At 44.3% G+C, this 16,938-nt stretch overlaps 1 pseudogene; it reads right to left on the bottom strand.

Moving 5' to 3' along the window:
• Positions 1-2,259: 2,259 nt before the first annotated feature.
• Positions 2,260-16,938, bottom strand: part of LOC138296732 (glutamine synthetase-like) — a 107,887-nt pseudogene continuing 93,208 nt past the window's right edge.

The raw sequence follows: 16,938 nt of genomic DNA, 5'->3' as shown, positions 1-16,938 counted from the left end.
GCCCGGGCCGCTCCCATGAGGCAGCCAGCCAAGCACCCCTTCAGTGCCGCCAATCCGTGCTGGAGCCAACCCAGGCCCCAACCTGCTCGAGCCCTGAATCTGCAGAGTCCTCTGCAGCGCCGCAGGAGGCCCGCACACGGCAGGCCGCCGCCCCAACCAAGTGGCAAAATGACCCGCGCCAGGAAGAAGCGGGCCCCCAATTCTTCGTCCGGGGGGCCTGCAGAACAGCCGCCGCCCCCAGAGACAGGGGAGATGATCCACCAACAGGGGGCGCACAGGAGCCTCTCCTGCGCCCCGCCCAGCCGAAGTCCTTGTGGCCCTCAGCAGGCCCTGCACGAAGAAGGAATTAATCCAGGGATGAAGAGCCCCAAATTGCAGCCAGAAGGCGCCGCTACCCCTCGGGCTCTAAACCTCGCCGATGGGGGAGGTCCAATCACATATGGCACCGCAGGATCATCGCAGGATTGTGCCGGGACAGCGGGAGCTCACTCGGAGCACGTCCCGTCAGCCATCTTGCAAGGCCACGCCCCGACTTCCGATTTTTAAAGTTAAAAATTACTTTATTATAGCTTTCCTCTCCTAAAATCACCATCATTTCAGTGCAAGTAAATGGAAAAAATGAATTCTCCTAATTTAGTTTTGAAAGCCTTCCTCTTTCCTACTTCCAAATGTGGAAATGTATGAGAGTGGGCCACTGCGCCTCATCACTGTTCTCGAGAACCCGGAGGAGGGAACCAATGCAAGGTTCAGAGGGGAGCAGCAGCAGGGCATCAATAGGCACCAGGAGAACCTGGAGTATCGAGATGTAGCTGGGCAAAGTTAAGCTACTTTGGTTCTGATGCCTCAGTAATGAAAAGAAAAGACAGACGGAGGGGGTGTCTTCTTTTTAATCTGTCACTGGCTCCACTGAACTCCATGTTGTAGCTGGTTAATAAGGTGGCTGTTTTGCAGTGGTACTGCCTTATAATGTTATTTAAATAAGCTCACTCATACTTGATAGGTGCATGTCAGGAGAACTAAAGGCTGATTCAATGTGGCTGGGCAAAGATCACACGCTTTTCTGTGCTGATGGCCTTTCAAGGAAATTAGCAGAGTAGAGGGAATGTTACCTTTTTTTAATTAACCTTTTACAGACCCCACTAAACTTCATAATGTATTTGGTGAGCTGACTGACCAGTGGCCTCATTGACTGTATGAGTATATGTATGTTCAATGTTGTAATTTGTTGTCTGGTGACGTGAGGTCTTTCCAGACTTGACAAGTAATTCGTTCTACTTAGGTTGAGGAGCTGTGGTTGCATAAACTAGTACTGAGAAGAATGATCCAATAATTTTTGTATAGCGATCTCATTGCTAAGTTTGCTAAATGAAGGAAAGAGAAGGCCTCTTGGGAAATAGAAACAGAGTAGTGCCAGACATTTGGCCATTAATTTGGTAGACTCCACCAACTCAATAAACACAGTCTGGTTAGGACAAAACAGAGTTCTGCGAGAATCTCAGTTCAACCCCTGGTACCTCTGGCACAAGCAACAGGCAATCCCCAAAAAAGTACATGTTAAGTATAAGAAGTACTAACAATTTTAAAGTCAAGAAAACAACAGAATAATATTCCCAAATTAATTTAGAAAATTAAAGAAAAAATATTGAACAAAAAGACATCAAGTTCATTAAAAACTGTGAGGGGAAACCAGGGATATGCATTTTTGAAGTATTAAAGCAAACAACGCCTAGAAAAAGTAAAGCACCATTGAAAAACAACAGTTTGTGGTTGACTGAAACCTATTAGTGATTTTAGACTGACGCAATGAAGCAGAGGTTGGATACACCAATGGGGTTGTCATGGTACACATTTTTGCCTTCTGCTTTAGTTTCTACTCTAGTGGAAGACCACTCTAGCAAGTGCCAACTTGTTGGCTGGATTATGAACAACAGCGCCAGCCAGGGTTGATAAAGCTCTAGCCAATGAGATGGGCAGAAAGATTAGGATACTTAGAGTTAGAACTCTACAAAATCAGGCAGTCAATGTTCTATACCCCTCTCTGACAGTGGAATTCCAGACAAGTCAGAATTTGAGTTGCCAGCAATGCACTAACCTAGGTCATGCCAAACGTAACATTGGCCATGAGAAAGCAAAGTGAATAGTGCCTTCTGCCACTGGAATTGGATGCTGGCATCACTGGAATAAAGACAGTATGTTCAGGAAGTTGAAAGGAATGAAATGTAGAAAAAGGGTGCAGGCAAACGTTGGCCATTTAAAAAACTAGTGCTTACAGTAGACTCTAGTTTCACTGCTGGTCTTGTTGACAAGTGTCCTCACCAAGACTTCTGTGACAGTATAAGGGTCACAGTTGGCAGAAGGTCAGTGGCCTTCCAAGTAGCTAAAACCTTCTTGGCCCACCTGGTGTAGGATGCAGGTGCCGGCACCATGGTTGGCCACACCAGCAGAAAAATTGTGGATCCTGGAGGTCTCATGTTGGCCAGTCAGCTGCCAGGAGTTGTCCTTGCTGCTATGGGGGTAATGCCCACATGTGTTATAGTTGTGCCTCTTGCTGAGCTTCTTAATGGCATCCTCAATGTTTTAGAGCCCGCATTCCTTGCGCATAGCTTCGGTGCTCTAGTTAATGTGACATCCAGCACTGTTCTAGATTCCAGTCATTGGCTTGGGATCCAGTGTAGCCATGACCCAAAAGCCTTCATATACTCTATAGAGAATGAAGTAAGCAATCCAGAGATAATCTCCCAAGGTAATGCCAGAGATCTACCTGGAACTACTACTGAGAAGGCATGGCTGCAGCATTGGTCCCACAAATCTTGACCTCCGGCATGTAGGCATGTCTTGTAGTAGGACTGTACAATATCTAATACATAGACCTTGTCTGCACCAGCATCACAGTAGTATGGACCTTGGGGTCTTGAAAAAGCATTTTTGGCAAATCATATGCAGGTCTTTTTTTCATCCAGCACCCTGCACTCCTACTCCCGGTCAAACATTACATCCAGCACCTTGCACTCCTGCTCCATGTCAAACAATATGGGCGGCAGTCCATCACCTTCTCATCACAGTCTTACATGTGTGCTGCAGGTTGGTCTATGCTGGCTTTCTGTTGTAGTTCATACTTTGCACATCACCAGCTTGTTGTGGTCCAAGCAGAAAGGGTCTCAAAACATGAGACCAAGATCAAGTACATGTCATTGTTGAAGCCCTCTGTTTGGTAGGTACTGGAGCTATAAAAATTCCATTCTGGGACATTTTCTGTGGTCTTGGGTTTATAGTCCAAGTTTTTGGTTTTACAGTGGACTCCCTCTTCGGTCCCATCAATCCAGATGTAAGTGACCTATACTTGATCCCTCGGAGAAAGTTTCATGTTCTGCTCCTACACAGACTTGTTCAGTTTGAAACTCTGAGAACCAACATGGTGACAGAATCGATTTCTCCTGTTGTTGAGAGAGATGAAAGTAGGAAAAAACGTTGATTGACTTTACTTGAATTTTAACAGCTAGAGATAGATTTAAAAATTTTAATCACACCTAGGGTTTTGTTATGGAAAATATAGCTGAACTTACACAGTGAAATAGCTTGTGGGCCTTCAGTCACTATGAGGGTACTCTTTTTAAATAAATAGAGTGGCATTTGTTTTTTATATTACCCACTCTGCCTTGCAGGCTTAAAAGGTTTGCTTCAGAGCTGACTTAGGGTTTTAACAGACACCCGAGCTAGAACACATCAGTGGTCCTGGCAACCATATTTTTGTGATATATGTGGAGGTGTAAATACACATTCTATTCCACATGTGCCATTCAGCTCTCCTGCCATTAGTGCATTTTCTGCGCTATCTACTATGGTTTTACAGGGGGATTAGATTGACCAATTGGGTAAAGCCAAATTTACCAATGCCATTTTAAGGCCACATCACACACATTATGGCACCGAGTAGCATTGAAATGTCCATGGCGTCCTAATTGCAGCGAAAATAGAATCCATAAAATGTGTGAAAACTGCTGGGACCATGCAGAAAAGTCAAATTTGTTGGTAGTACCACCAGGCCACAAAAGATAACTATCACCTGCGGAGCCGCCAAGGGTTCAACAGTCTCCCATATCATCCAGACACAACACCAAGCTGAAGCTCAACTCCACCAAAACAGAATTCCTTAGGTGCCAAGAACAACAAATAGGAAACAGTGCAAACCTGGCCCAATGCGGTTTTGAACTACAACTTTAACTGAATGCCAGGTAACTTGGAATTAGCCCAGACACCAACCTCACCCTCCAAGAGCACCTTGTCAAAAAACAAAGACAGCCTGGTACCAGTTCTCTATTCTGAAGAATGTGAAACTGTTTCTTCCAGAAAGCAACTTCAGAACTGCTGCTTAAGCCCTTGTACTCTTGCAGAAGATGGTATTACTCTCTACTCAATGGCCTCCCAGGCTGCAGTCTAGCATCTCAAAAGGGCATACCCAAATTGGTAGATTCCATTTTTTTCAAGTTCTGTTATCCTGTGCATAGCACATACTACGTTCTTTAAGAAATATTATATGATACAGTTTGTTTAAAACAGAGACACTTTTCTTTGAAATAGGCACGCTGTTCAACAGATGCTTAGCTGATTTGTTTGTATCTACTTTGCTGCTAAACAGTCATTTCAAAGCCTTTTACTCAGTGATAAGGTTGTATGGATGAATTTAGTCATGAGCCAGAGCGTCCTATTCTTGGACCTAGACTGTTAACTGAAATCTGTAAGAGTGTGCCTTATTTCTTTGGTTTCTGTCAAGTATATGATTGTAGTGGGATAGAAATAGGCACAATTTTTTTCTATGTATGTCAAATATTCAAAATAGCGGGATAACCTATTTATTGTTTTCTTCGTCGAAACCTTAGTTTCGTTTTCAGGAAGAACTGTAGCTCTATACAGTTGTAGATACAGTTGTTTTTCATTGTGACAACGCTACAGTTCATAAGATATTAGCTAACAATTGATTTACAATATGTTTGGTTTGCGTTGATTAATCTAACCACATCTAGATCTACTGAGCCATCAATTGTTAAGTTACCTAAAAATAAATTGTGATGTTTGCATGCGCAGTACCTAAAGTCTCTGCCCCTTGAAGTCAGAGATATGTGAGAACTGTTGAAAGTTATTCCAGTGCAGAGTTGTTTTCCCATGGCGATTGTCTGCAGAGTAGTTAATTGATTCTCTCTTCTCTCATTTTGGGTTACCTGCTTTTACTGGAAACCAAGCTTTGGGATTGCTTTTCAGGGTTCTGACGAGCTGGCCTCCTGTAACCCCCGGGGTTTAAAGAACAGGAAAGGCAGAAAGAAACACCTGCCCAGTTGACTGGACTGTGGATGTGCTTTTCCTAAAGAAAGTGATTGCACTTGCCTGCCACATGTAAATGTGCTCTGGTGCCTTAGTAGCTGCCCATTGTAATGTGTACACTTGAGTAGCCAAGAAGAACTTCAAAACCCCAAGAACTATTGGTCTTGGAATAAATTAAGCTTCCAGAGGACTGGGATGAATCACCAACGGTTCATGGGATAGACACAACAGCTAAGGGCAGCATTTCATTTTTACTGCTGCATTTTGAGGCTTTAGTGGGACTGTGCAATCCAAGCATAGGGCTTCGTGTCTGGATGGGACGCTCAGCCATGAGCTAGTAAGACTCTTATCTGCACATAATTAGAAAGGCCAAAGTTATAAATCACAACCAGATGAAGACTGTGGAAAGACCCTAGCGACAAGTTGACTTGGGAGGCTATGATTACTGGCTTAGCCACTCTCAATCTTGTGGCACCAAACTGAAGTTTTTAGCAAAACCTACATCTGGCCTTGTGGCAAACTAATCCGCCTCAGGATCCTGTCTTGCCTCGAGAAAATTGTTGAAGGTGGGGAACTGCTAGGCTTACCTAACAAGTACTCCTTAATGGTCGGGGGTGTGGCTAGCGGCTGATGGAGCCGCATGCTTAGGGAAGAGGTCCGGGGCTGCAAACGGGGCCCGGCCAGCTTAAAACCCCTGATCGACGCCTTAAAACCGAAGCTGGCCGCAGGCAATAATACCACAGAGCAGTGGGAGCGCAGAGGAACTCTCATGGACTCGGATCATGCATTAAACGCAGCGCAGAACGATTTTTCACACAGCGACCGCCCGAGTCAAAATGGAGGCCGCCACTAACTGAATGAGCAGCAATCCTGTGGAGGGGAGCGGAGAGGCCGGGGCAAGTGCTACGGGACCCGGAGGACTGAAATCGGCCTAGCGGAACCATCTGACTCCGACGATCCTCCAACTGGGCAGAAGTGAAACCGGTAGGTGGAAGAGACGGACGCCCAAGGGGCTGCGGCCTCCTCACCCGGGTGTGAACCACAACTGGGCCCTGGACCCCTGAGGCCTCACGAAAAGCGGTGAGTGGAGCGGGGGAGCCCCCGGCCCAAAGGAGGGTGGCGAGTGAAATGGGAGACCCCACCCCCCCTCCCCAGAGGAGTTGCGCCCCCCGGGGGAACCCAAACCGGCAACCGGGGGCCTCAGAACGGCTCAGGAGGCCGGAGACAATTAACTATCAACCCCAATGCCGGCGAGATACCTGTCCCACAACGCTGTAATCAAAGAGAGGAAGAGCTCAGAAATCGGGGTCTGCAGGCTAGCAAGGCTACCATTCTGGACTTTAAGAAGGGGGACCCTGGCACCAAGGACCCCTGACCTGGCTGGGGGAGGAAAAGTTACTGGGGGCGCCCCTGGCTCTGCTCCCATCCTCCATTGTTTCTGCGGCCCCGGCTTCCCCCGCCGAAAAAAATCAACGAATACTAAAGACTCCTTTAACCATGGGGAAAAACAAAAAACGTGAAGAGCAGAGCCAGGGTGAGGCCGCAAGCACTAAACCCACTACCCTCCCCACAAAATCGCACTCCACAGACGATCTGTCACTACATGAAACTACTCTGGACACGGTTCTCCTGGCCATCAGAGAGTCCCGAGAAGCACTGGAGAAGAAAATAGATAACTTGGCAACGGACCTCACTCTACTGAGAGATGACCATCGCAATCTGAAGGAGAGAGTAGGAACCAACGAAACATTGCTTGTGGCAGTGACTTTAACACAAAAAACAACAACTACAGAACCCACAGCTCTCACCTCCCGCATCAAAACCTTAGAAACCAGAGCAGAAGACGCAGAAAATCGTGCTCGCAGGAGTAACCTTAGGCTGGTTGGGATCCCTGAGCAAACTGAAACGTCCGCAGACAGTATGGAGTCCTTCTTAGAAAACTGGATTAAGACCACAGTGGCCCCGGAGGGCCTCTCAGCTTTCTTCGCAATAGAAAGAGCACATAGAGTACCCAACAGGATCCCACCCCCAGGAGCTAGACCACGTCCAATACAGAGACAGAGACTATATTCTCTCACAAACACGTCAACTCAGAGAGATCACCTGCAACAACCAACGGATCATGATCTTTCCAGATTTCACCAGGGAAACGCAAACACAAAGGGCCTCCTTTAATGTCCCCATACGCACATTGCGTGAGAACGGCATAAAATATGCAATGCTCTTCCCAGCTAAACGCAGGGTGGAACATGACGGTAAAACGCACTTCTTCACCTCGCCGCAACTAGTTTGGGAGTGGCTGGAAGCTCAGAATATGTCCACCTTGAACCACTCCACTGGGACCCTGCGCAAACCGGGTGGAAAACCCAGCAGATCCTCCAAACGAACTACGATGGCGGCCCCTCCCAAACACTAATCCCTATGTGAGATGAGAAACGTGGTGGAAACTGCTGCAGCCCTAAGCGGGGGAACGAGCCCTCGCCCGTAATCCCCGGAAAATACATCGGATCTTGACTCGGACTGCGGGAGCTCCTCATTGTCGCATGACACCTTAACAAGCCTGCCGAAAATCACACCAGGCACTGCTGAGGAGATTATCTAATCTCTACCTTCAAAGATCATGCCCTGTATGCATACTGGCACGTCCTTTACCGTCTTCAGGTAGAGACCCCTTCCACCCTGCTACTAAGCTAGGTTTACTAAGTACACTCTGTTGGGTCCTAGATATGACACAGCCGGGCCCCGGGAGCGACTCGGGACGGAAGCTCTCGGCCCCTGCCACGCCTCCCACCTATAGGACTTTAAACTAAGAATGTTCATGGTTTGGACGGGGAAAATTTTGGTTACCGGTCCTGGGGTATGGGATTTGGGGTTTAAATTTGTTCTTATAGTTATAGGGGTCCACGTCGCATTAATCATCCACGAACCTAACAACTCTCGTCTTCACTCCTCAACCAACTCACATAACAGAACTCCTGTCCAGCGGTCCAGTCCCACACATAGTCAACAATTTACAATTCATAATACATGGCTGTAACCTACAAAATTATAACATGGAACATCAGGGGCTTAAATAGCATGTCCAAAAGATATAAAGTACATAGCTACCTTAAACGCAGAGGAGCACATATAGCCCTGCTCCAAGAAACACACCTACTAGAGCAGGAAGTCACAGCGCTCAAAAAAAGATGGAGAGGCCAAATATTTGCCACTAACTACTCCGCTTATGCCAGGGGGGTACTAATATGGATCCGTCCAGGGGTCCCATTCCAGGCACTTCTAACGTCGATAGATAAAGAAGGAGATATGTGGTAATCAGGGGAAGGCTGGATGGAAAAGAAGTGACAATAGGAGGTCTCTATGCACCGAACTCAGACCAAAAACTTTTCCTAGATAAGTTATCATGAGACTTAGGACCGACCATTACAGGCCCAAAAATACTCGGTGGGGACTTCAACTGCATAACTAACACACACTTAGATAGACCACACCCCCCTTTACAACACACGCAAACTCAAAACACCGCCAAATACTTTGCGGAATGGCAACAAGACTGGCAACTTGAAGATTGTTGGAGACAACACAATCCACAAGGCAGAGATTACTCCTATTACTCGACAGCACACGATCTACACGTTAGACTAGATACCTTCCTGGTCTCCCAGGAACTGCAACATATTGTAACAACAGCCGAATACCTAAGTCGCACTATATCGGATCATAATCCCCTGATGATTTCACTGGCATGGGGTGGGGAGAGACCAGTAATCCCCACTTGGCGTCTGAGAACTGAGGCACTCGAAGACGAGGCGTTCAAACATACCCTACACCAAAGCATTGAGGAATTTTTCTCTCTAAATGCAGGGTCAACTCCTTCTAGAACCCTGGAGTGGGAAACCTTCAAAGTAGTAACAAGAGGTAACTGCATTGGAGAGAGCACTGGCGTTCGAAAATCTATCGAAACTGAACTCAAAAACCTAGAGGACTCCCTCAGAGAAACCGAGCGAAGCTCCCAACACATCCCGAATTGATGTCCCTCCTGAACGAGACGAAAACTAAAATAGTCAAAGCTGGCTCAAGATTGTCCCACTTTGACTACAAACAGCACCTAAACAGACAACATACAGAGGGCGATAAAGCAGGAGCCCTGCTAACATGGCTTGCCAGGCCCCATAAACAACAAACCCCCATAGTTGAGATCATGACACTCACAAGGGGCAGCATACACGGTCAAAAGGAAATAAACACATGTTTCCTTGAATACTACTCAACCCTCTACGCCCCCCCAGTGGTTACTATCTGTAATACCCAGATCCAGGAATTAGATTCACTCACCCTCTCAACATTAGGCGCAGAGGACAGTCAGGCACTAGCTGTGCCTATCTCAATCGCAGAGATTAAAGCAGCTATACAGGGTATGGCTAGGGGAAAAGTCCCTGGAACAGAACAGACGGACTCCCTATGGAGTTTTATCTGTTGGACCAAGACCTGTTGGCTCCTAGACTATGCGAACTATACGCAGAAGCCTGGCATAACAATAAACTGCCCCAATCAACTAATGAGGCCGTAATGATCCCCCTACTAAAACCCAATAAACCTCCCACAGATGTTCGCTCATACCATCCACTTTCCATGTTAAACCTAGATTATAAAATATTAAGCAGAATACTGGCAAATAGACTATTACCCCACATGACGTCACTAATCCATCAAGACCAGGCAGGATTCATACCCCAACGCAGTACAGCGCAAAATATTAGACGCTTATTCTCAATATTACACGCCATGCCATCAACTACAACGCTACCCCAAGCAGCGATAATCTCATTAGATATAGAAAAAGCCTTTGATAGCCTACGGTGGGACTATCTGGAACTGGTTATGCTAAAACTAGGGCTTGGGGAGGGCTTTACGCGCTGGACAAGGCTACTCTACACCAACCCCACGGCGAGAGTACGTTTATTATTTCCGACTCTTTCCCGGTGGGCAGGGGAACCAGACAGGGCTGCCCACTGTCCCCCCTCCTGTTCGTCATGGCAGTGGAACCCCTTGCACAAACAGCGAGAACAGGGAGGTACTTTGAGGGTATATCGATTAACAATCAAACACACCACATAGCACTATAAGCAGACGACATGCTATTGTTTCTCAAAAAGCTGGACACTGGCCTACCAGGGACAATAGACATGCTCGAAAATTTCGGTAGGGCTCCTGGTCTCCGAATCAACTGGAGAAAATCCACCATCTTTCCACTTACCGCAGACACTCCTGAGCCCGCAGATACTAGAGGTCTTCCCTAGTCCCCGAGTACATTTAAATACTTGGGGATCAATGTGTACCATAAAATTGAAGACCTCCTAGAAGGAAACATACAGAGAGCTATTAATGGACTCAAAACTAATATGCAATTTTGGAATACACTCCCCCTGACTGTCTTTGGGAGGGTTGCCCTGATAAAAATGATAGCACTGCCCAGACTACTGTACTATTTTTCCACCATCCCTCTAATAATCCCAAAAAGAGTATTCAAAAACATAGACTCCCTAATTGTGAATTTTATATGGGGATCGAACAGACGCAGAATCGCGCTTAACACACTCCAGAGGCCTACCTCAGAGGGAGGATTAGCTGCACCAAACCTAGAGATTTACTATTGGGCAGGGAAACTACAATGGACAGCAAGGATAAGCAGCGAGTTCCTAAACAATAGCAACCCACGAATCTCATTAAACTGTCCTCTAGAAAACATTTTAAAAATCTTACTGAACCCCAAAAAACTATTGCAACAGCTCCCATTAGAATGGGAGGCACCTAGACATTGTTGGGACCAATTCCTAAAACGCTAAACCTCACCCCGAAGGGACACATCATAGAGCACTCTAACAAAATGACAAAGTATAACATCACGAAAATAGGAGACTTGTTTAACAATGGTAAACTTTGCAAATATATTGAATTACAAGAACGGTTCAGCCTACCCTCGGGCTTATTCCTTTCCCACTCTGCCTTAATAAATACTATCCAAAAACTATGGGGCGCAATATCGAGTGAACCTGACATACACGAAAGTTGCCACCTCCTCTGCACAACGGGAGACCAGAGGGGGGTAGTATCGAGAATATATAAATCCCTACAAAACACCACCTGTCTCCCACTGAACAAACTTAAATCCAAATGGCAGACCGACCTGGATTGTACCCTAGAGGATACCCAATGGGCCAGAATCACCTCCCACATTTACTCTGTATCCAGGAACGCAAGGTTCAAATTGATAAATTTATACATTTATCATAGAGCTTACCTGACTCCACAATTAATAACCAAATTCTTTAACACAAATAACTCTAAAAGCCCAGATGCGAAGAATTATCAGCGGACCTTCTGCACATACTATGGAGTTGCCCAAGAATAAACTTGTTCTGGACTGAAGTGTTCAGGAAACTAGCCTCCAGCACAGAAAGAACAATCTCGCCCACGCCACTGGTTGCTCTACTGGGAGATTTTCCTCGCCCCTCAGCAAAAAAAATATCCAAGAGGTTCATAGATCTGGCACTAATACTCGCCAAGAGGGAAATAACCTCCCACTGGAAGGACCCAGGAGGCCCTCTGGTGGACAGATGGCAAAACGCACTAGTGAAGTGGGCTGAAATCGAAAGCACAGCACTGCTGAAAGAAGCGCTGCAAGGTCAAAGACCCCGAGACAGCACCAAACACTGGGACACACTGCTGGACAGTCTAAAGGCGATGGATGCCTCCACATCAGAGGATAGCACATCTGACTCGGAATCGGACCCTGTGCAGTCAACAAACAATACAACATAACATACAATAAGGATTACCGACTAATATTGTGGCAGCAAGGAGAGTTGTAATTAGAACAATAGATGATGGACAAAATGCGAGCTGGGGGGAGGGGGGTATAATACACAGTTGGGAATAACTTAGTATCTGTATTTGTTATGAGACATAATCCCTTGTTAAAAGCAATAAAAGATATTTAAAAAAAAAAAAAGTACTCCTTAATGGTCAGCCTGGAAAGACACCTATGACCTGGTATCATGTACCTATAGAATTAAATTGGTTCGTTGTTGTTTCTTAGTTTCTTTTGACCTTCTATGTTTAGAAAAATCGCATTTCCTAATCCTTTCATCTGATTTTGGACATTATGGTACCATTTTACTTTCTACATACTTTTTCTTATTATTCAATTGGTTTGGAAGTGTTATTATTTATTTCAGGACTTTAACATTTTTTTTTCATATACTTTCCATGCTTTCCATTGTACAGGTCTGAAGCTTGAGCCATGTGCTAATAGGAGTGAGCCCAAGATTCCTCCTAGTGGCCTGCTTTTACCAAGAAAACACTAATTGATAATTTGGTTGGACCTCTCAACCAAATTAACAATCTAGCCCCTGGTTATTAAAAAATATGTAATGTGTCACTGTAAAGATTAACATTAACTAGGGGTAATACTTGCACAACCCGATTTGCAGCCTCTTCTGGTTCAACATTTATTTATAGCATTTAAATGCAGTATGCATATCTTTAGTGTTATTCCTCATTCATCATACTTGAAAGGTTCCTTTAGTATAGTATATTTAGTAATGAATATGTAGATAGCTGACTTATTTAGCTCTTGAGAATAGATTTTTTGTAATTAGTTAAAGAAAAAATCAATTGAAAACTGTGGATGGAAACAATAGATAATATTAACACAGGTGTCTACAAGGTTACCCACTGTCAGCACGTCCCCTCTGCTTAGGGGTAGATTGACTATGAGATAAAGGTCAGCAGAATGTAGAAGTCCTCTGACCTGACTAAACAAAGCAGATGACATTGATAAAAACTGCAGTGCACACTCCACCTCTTTAAGACTTGACAATCATTTCTGGCTATTGTTCTAACATTTCTTTAGACCAGCATGGTGAACTAAATGTGCAAGTGCCAGGTCATTTATGACATTTTGTGTTGCGGCAGAGTTGTGCAAAGTTCACAAATTTGCACCTGTATGAATTATTTACATCCCATCCGGCAACAAGTTTTCCCTCAAAATGTGAGCAGGATAAATTCATATAAAAAAAACTCCTTTTTTTACACCCACAAAAAGTACATTTTGAATATGTTTTCTCCTACAAAGGCTATTTGTTTTGTAACTTTCAAATGCATTAAAAAAAAACTACACTTGTTTGGTGAAGATAATGAAACGGAAGAAACTTTGGAAAACGTCAAAAGGTAAGCGTAAGTGAAGTTGCTCAATCTCACAAATGCATAAAATGTCATTAGTTGAATTCAAAGGCTTGCTTAGGGGTTCAGGGCAATTCACAACATGGATCCAAGCAATGGATATAGCTCCTTACTACTGAGCCCAGGAGTCATCCCTTGCCTTTGGAGACACTGTAAAGAAGACCCCAAGGGTGTGCTGTAAAATAAAACCTCTAAACCTGCTCTGATACATTTCTTATTGCAGTACTGAACTTAGGGTAGAACTTTGAGGCAACTGTTGGGTACGTAGCCAGGTCTATGGTGTCCCACAGTTTAAATAAATACGTTTGAAATTATACGGCACAAGCTCATAATTCTACTGTTTTGCCAAATGCTAGACCACACAGCCACCACGGTCCATCCAAGTGTGACAACCTTTAGGTTTCCACAAGTACATTAGGGTTATGACACGAGGAAAGATTCATAACTGCACAAAATGCACTTCTAGGTTCACAAAAAGGAGCTGCACCTTGTGTGCCACTGAATCTTGAAGACGGTACCTTTAAAGCCGTCATAAGCGGTAGCTGGAACATACTTGGGATTTTTGGTTAATGATGAAGTATTTATTTCTCGAGTTTTGAAAGAGGAAAATAAATACAATAAAACGACTCTAATGGTAGACAGTGATGTAGCTTCACTATAGAATCGGAGGTTAAATTGTGCAATGAAAATCAGTCAGTTTAGAGGGGCACAGGTTGTTGGGGGGTTGAGGTGCCTGGCATCTGCACATGCTTTCAAGATTGAAAGCCACAAAACTATTGACAGAGGTCACATGCCAAACGCTTAATCGTGCAAATATTGATTAACGGGCCTGTAGGTATGGATCCAAGCGTACTTTTCACTAATAAGCATTGGACCAGGATACATAATTCCCATTAGCAAACAAGGGATGTGCAATTTGCTCCCCAATTGGTTTGTGAATGGGAACGAAATTTGTGATGTGACCTTATTCGCAATACAGTTTGATTGGCTACTAGTGTAAGGAGGGATGCCTGCAGAGCTTAGCAGACCTACGTCTCTGCATTTTCTTTCCAAAATGCGAAATACTTTCTATTAAATGCAGCCCATGCCCCTGAAGGGCACAGTACGTTTTAAAAAAATATATTTTTTGGAAGACATAGAGGTGGGGGGAGCAGACAGCAGTCCTCTGGACCACTCCTTGGTCCCCCAAAAGTTGCCAGCTTCACAATGGCAAGATGTGCCAAAGAGACATTTTGTCCATTCCAAACAGTTACCACCCTAATTTGCTCGTGGTAGCTGATCAATAATTTGCATTTGCGGACACAAATAATTGATGCATTCCTTTCCTAATCAGAATTAGGAAAGTGCACCCCATTCATGCCCCTCCTATTTGAGGTTTGGAAAGATTTGCAAAGGTTATTGTACGAGCTGAAAGTATGATTTAGTGAACTGCAAAAGGGCTTTCTAAATCTTGCCTACATTCTGCAAAATGCAAATTGAAAAGAGCAAGCGAAAGTGTTCCTTCGTGAATTAGACTCGTTTTTAAAGATAAATATTATTCAAGGCTGGAAATGTCAGATTTATTTAAAATGGTAGAAGTTGGTCTTTCTATGTCCTGGAACAATTCTGTTACATTGTCTATCGTTATAAACATTGGTCCTTGAAACCAATGCCTTTACCTTGGTCACTCACAACAACGTGACTTCCTTCTCAATCGTGGAAAAATGTCCTCAAATTTACAGGAGTAAATATGAATAGAGTGGGTACAGTTTTCTGTGTTGCCTCTAAACGAGCGGCTTGAGTTATTAGGTTCCACTACAGCTACATAATTCTACATACACACAACCATAATAGCACTTAGCGTTACATCAACTCCATCGGAACAACATATCACTGAAAAACACTTCTACATTGGCAGTATTATGCTTAGGTTTAGAGGCTTAGAGTAAGGATGAACGTAATTGTTAGGTTATTTCGTAGTAAAAGTTAGAACTAAGGAATGAGGATTAAGGTTTTGAAGCAGCCAGAACTAGGGATATGCTTAGAGATGGACTTTGAAAGGGTTCAGATAATAGAAGTGGCAGTAGTTTACTTGTATGTGTACGGTTAGAGGGTAGCATTGCTAGTATTTGGGTCAGGCGAGCTTTAGGGCTAGGGTTAGAGTTTGGGTAAGGAGAAGAGACTTGTAATGATTTAGTGGTATGTCCATGTAGTGGTACACCAAGTTAGTGGCATTTATGTAATGGTAAGTCAAGTTAGGGACAGTTGAAGTAGTAACATGAGAGTTGTTAGATGCAAGTTATTACAATGTTTGTGTTGGCAGATTAATGATGGTATTTTAATGTCCTAACCCCCAGCATTCTCCAAAATGCATTTTACACTCAAAATCAAACTTTTTATTGAGCAATTAGTAATTTTATCCAGTAAATTTGATATGTTCTCTTCACCTCCACTCTTAAGGTTTTATTTCTAATCTGACAAGACGTCTGACCCAGCCACAGGCTTCTCGCCATAGCTAGAGTGGTGAATGATTCAGAGGCCTTCTTTGTTAAAAATGTTCTTGCCCACAGAGCTTTATGACTTTAGATGAACGTCAACTACTAATTGCCAGCCCTTGATGCCAGGGAGGGGTACAGGGCTTAACTTGTAAAATAATTCGGGCTGGCGGGAAAAATATTCTTTAGAAGCACACAGTCAGTGCTACCTAATGTCAGGGTGCTGAATACCAAGACTTCGTAGTCTTAATTTCAGCTCATGCCTCTTTCATCCACCATCATATACTCCTTGCCCCTTCATCCCACTCTTGCATATTCCTTTTCTTCCCTACTTGAAACTTTTGTCACTGTTTTCTTTATTTGTCTTCCTCCTTCTTTCCCCTTTTCGTAGTTTTCAATTTCTTGCTGAGGGTCAGTTATAATGTCTTTGCTGTTGAAAAAGCCAGGTTTTGTTTTTTAAAAAAAATCAATGTTGCAAAAGTGGTGGGTGTTTTCTTTTAACGCATAGGGAATATCACTTACTTTGTCCTGTCCTTTACTGCCATGCTGTGCATGCCTGTCACAGGCTGAAAAGAATAGGTTGCTATGATGTTAGAAGGCCCGCTCACCTTAGGGCGGGCATTTCGATGCCACATCAGCTCGTAGTCTAGAATCGGTAAAGGTGGCTCCAGTGGCAGAGATGACTTTGGCTTACATGATAGAACACAGCCATTCTTCCCTCTACTAAGTGAAGCAGGGAGAGTGACCCCAACTAGTCCTCGTGCACTCGCTCTGTATGATGGTGTTTATATTTGAACATGGCTCATGCTGGCAGATGGAGCAGCAGGCGAGCATTCCAGCTGACCTTGCCAGTTTGTATTGGAAACTGAGCTGGACGGTCATTGTCTGTCATGGGAGAGTTGCG

The sequence above is a fragment of the Pleurodeles waltl genome, chromosome 1_1 (genome assembly GCF_031143425.1).
Source record: "Pleurodeles waltl isolate 20211129_DDA chromosome 1_1, aPleWal1.hap1.20221129, whole genome shotgun sequence".
Lineage (NCBI taxonomy): Eukaryota > Metazoa > Chordata > Amphibia > Caudata > Salamandridae > Pleurodeles > Pleurodeles waltl.
The sequence above is the reverse complement of the archived record's forward strand: the minus strand, read 5'-3'. Positions and strand labels throughout refer to the sequence as shown.